The sequence below is a fragment of the Pteropus alecto genome, unplaced genomic scaffold, assembly GCF_000325575.1.
Source record: "Pteropus alecto unplaced genomic scaffold, ASM32557v1 scaffold59, whole genome shotgun sequence".
In the NCBI taxonomy this organism is placed as follows: Eukaryota; Metazoa; Chordata; class Mammalia; order Chiroptera; family Pteropodidae; genus Pteropus; species Pteropus alecto.
Genome location: NW_006443292.1, coordinates 3,682,881 through 3,687,089, shown reverse-complemented (window position 1 = coordinate 3,687,089; position 4,209 = coordinate 3,682,881).

The window sequence follows — 4,209 nt, the reverse complement described above, 5'->3', positions numbered from 1 at the left end:
TGAACAGAAGTTTTGACTTAACTTCACCTTTCAGGTACTTTCATGATGCATTTCTAAAACGAGGAAGCATCTTTTGTGCTCTCTGCCAGGCACGAATCTTCACTGTTGACATGTTTGGAAGTTAATTACACAGAGGAGTAAACACGGCACACCTATCTCAGAGACGAACCACAGCAAATGACAAGGGACAAAGATGGAGTCATTAGCGCGCTCCTGGCTTGGCTTAGTTTCCCACGCAGCACCGTGTGGCGCTGGTGCAGCCGCAGAAGTCTTCCAGTCTCCACCTCGGATCTCTGGTGATCCCAAGGGTGCCTGTCACTCCTGGCCCAGGCTTGGGTTTTCCAGAAACTTCCCTTATTGATGTTTTCACCTGAATATGGTTCTGGAAGTGGTCACAAAAACACATCCCCGCTGCCTCTGTCCAAATGCTCGTTGAGACTTATTTCCACAGTGCTTTTGAAGCGTCACGGTGGAGTGCAGCATTTATGGTCCTGCGGGCTGGCTCTCTGTTCGATCTGGAATAGAAAAGCTCCTCAAGCTGAGCATAAACAGATCTCGAGGAGACTGGGACTTGCATTGCTGTGGCCGTGCAGAGACTGGAACCAACCAGAAGTCACTAAGTACCTTTTCTGCCCCTGGATGGCTTTGTGGAGACCCCTCGGTGCCTTCCACAGCTAAACCCCTTTGCAGGGACCTGAGACAGAAGATGTATCTCTGGAAGTGTTTTTATCTGTGGGGACAGCTGTGGGCGTGGAGGTTGGAGGTGAACATCTCTGCTAACTCACATAATAGCAAAACTGGAAAGCATCGTGCTAACTTTTTTTTTTTTTTAGAACAGCTGCAAAATCTCTAAATTACATAATGCACTCTTTAAAACTTTTAAAATTCAGATATAATTACACACAAGGAAGCGCATCCATCTTAAGTGTACGGCTCGATGTGTTTTTGATGAGTGCATGCACTACTGCAGCCAAAACCCCAATCAACACATGGGGCACTGTCATCCTTCTAGAAAGTTCTTTGTGCTTCGTCCTAGTCACCCACAATAGCTGTTCCCTCAACCAAGGGCGACCATGCTTCTTTCTCATAGATCAATTTTGCCTGCTCTTGAACTTCAAAGGGATGGGCTAATTTGTGCTCTTTGTACACTTTTGTGCCTGGCTTACGCACTATGCTTTTGGGGTTCATCCATGGTTTTGTATGTATTAATAGCTCATTGCTTTTTATTATTAAGCAGTATCGTGTGGAATTGATCTATCGCGGTTTATTTATCCATTCTCCTTTTGATGTGTTTGGGTCGTTTCCAGTTTTTTTGCTGTTATAAATAAAACAACTACCGACATTCCCATACGAGTCTTTTTGTGGACAAATTTTCATTTCTTTTGGTTAAACTGCAAAGGTTAGAATTGCTGGATCATGAGTTAGGTGTATGTTTCGCCTTATAGGAAACTGCCAGATGGTTGACATAATGCACTCGTAATTAATGATCCTGATTACCTATGAAGTGAATTCTTTCACGTTCTTTTTGTTTGTTTGTTTCATGATTTGTTTTTGTCTTGAATTGCATCGATATGAGTACACGGTCTTCTGAAATGTATCCCAAAGGATGAGACTATGATTAACTAAATCATTGCGATGATTCTTTAATGCTCGTGAATTGCTTATATAAACAGCTTGGAATCTGGAAGAATCATACTGGAAACTAGGATGATCTCTCTTGTGGATCGCCCCCATATTTTTCTTTTATCTTCTTTAATATTTTTATGCCTATATATACATATATGTAAATAGCATATGCGTTAGTTATAAAGCATAACTATAGAATGGAAACCTGAAACCCATGAATCTTCCAGCTGGTCTGAGAATGAACATATTTCTGAGAACATTGCATATGCCTATGGGCTTCTCCCCGCCCGCTCCCAGAGGTACCCAGGATCTTTGGTTTCATGTGCTTTATTAATCCTTTTGGTAGAACAAAAAAATGTATTTTACCATGTATTTCAATCTCTCGCTTTAAAAAAATTTGCCACATTTTTTTTGTCCCCGCTTTTAAGAGCCTCATCAAAATGGTGTCGTTTGTGTAGTTTTTCAGAACATGCGTTTTTTGGTTTTTTTTTTTACACTTAACATTGTGTTTCAAAGATCTGCCCATACTGTGTGTAGCGCTAGTTTATTCATTTTTGCCGCTGAGTAACGTTCCTTTCTGGGACTAGATCGCAACATTTTGTGCTCCTGCTACTACTTGTTAATTGCCAGTTGTGCTATTTCTCATTTTCACACGGTATATATTACATTTGGGGGGAGTCTGGTACATTTAGCAGAATAATTTGAGATAAAGCTGTTTTCAAATAAAGTTTTTTTAAAATGAAAAGAAGCGACCAGTTTCTGCTCCCAAAGAAGGGACGTTTATAAGCTACCCGGTGAAAATTGCATAAAAACAAAAAAGTGTGATGCATTCATCGTCAGTGTGATTGGCAAGTGGACTCCAATTAATGTTTTACTACATGATTTTATTTCCAAGATGAAAAAAGTAAGTTTGATATCAGTATGTAGAATGTAATCATTGAAGAAAATAAAAATCGCCTTCTTTGTCTGTGTGATCAAGTTAAAGCTTAAAGGCAACCTACATTTTGATTATTTTTTTCTAGATATTAAGCTACATAACAATAATCACGTAATTTCACTGTCTAAAGTAGCTTGATCTTACTGACTTTCTACTACTTTAGGAAAACAGACATTTAAAAAATTCACAAATGGAAAATTATTTAGATAAAAAAACTACAATTTAAACTGAGCATTTATTCCTTATTTTGTGTATGTCATCCTCAGGGACAACTGAATGGGAGTTTTTATCACTGACATATAAATATTAATATATTAGTAATATATAATAACAAAAATATAATATATAAATAATAAAAGTATATCGTGTAGTATTTAAAGAGTTTTATGTTAGCATTAGTCTTTTAAAAGTCAGCTCCAAACTTCTGTCGAAATTCACATGTATTTAAAAATTCTAAACACCAAATATAAAGAAAATATAAAATTGATTTTCCTTTACACTTAACCAAGGAATGTATCTAGGCATCAAGACCAACCTCATGCAGGGAACTGTCTGAAGAAATATTTAAAAATTGGTAGGCTGAATTTTAATTATTCACAGGTGTGCTTAACTTATAAACGATACATGCTAAACTTGTTTCATTTTAAAGATTCTAATACATTTCTTCCTGTGTTAATGTCCAAAACATCTAAAACTGGAACGTTTTATTTAAAAATTAAGCTGAGTTTCAGTCATGCAAAAACAATCCCATATGAAGAACTCTCTTAAGTAAAAAAAAGATTTATTTCCCTTCTATACAACTGACTCACTGAATTGAGCTAAAAATTTCTAAGGAGAAAAATGATCTAGGGAATAAATGTAGGGGAAAAGGCTAGGTTTCCATTATGATGGCTTTTGACTTGTTTTCAGGTCTTGATTTGAAAAATTATTTATAAACGATGGGATGCACAACGTAACTCGGAAATCTTTTACAATTAGGGAGTAAAAACAGAAACCTATCTTTTCCTTAGAACAGATCCCTGCCTTCCAGACAGTCTGGCTGTTTATGAGACAAACGCTTCTACTCGATCTAGGCATTCACCACTCCTGTATTAGCCATCTTTTTTTATTTATTATTGACATCGATTAGCCTGAGTCATGAAACCTGACCACATTAAAGGCGACACGTGGTCCACTCACTATTTTTTCAAGTCCACGTATTTCAAACTCCTTTCTCCAGCCATTACTGGGCTGTCTCCCCCGTCAAGGACCTGGTCTCCGCAGCACGTATTCGTTAGATGGCAGTCCTAGGGCAGTCTCGCTTCGGGGAAAGCTCTCCGTGGGCACATTCAAGAAAACCACAGAGGAGACTTGGGTTGGTGCTGGTGTCTAGTCACATAGCAGAGGCAGCAAGAGGGAGGTGCCCGGGAGGACCCGAGGCAGGTGCGGGTGGGTTTCCGCAGTGACTACCGATCGTGCGTGCGCGCGGCGCGTTTCGGGGTCCCGACCCCAGCCAGGAGACCCATCCGGGCCGCAGCCCCCGACCCCTTCTTTCTGGGGCCCCTCGGACACACCCCCTAGCCTCCGGGGGCCCCCGAGGCCCGCACCGGTGCACGCGCTTTGGCCGCTCCCAGCAGCCGCCCACGTGGTGGAGCCCGGAGCTGGGC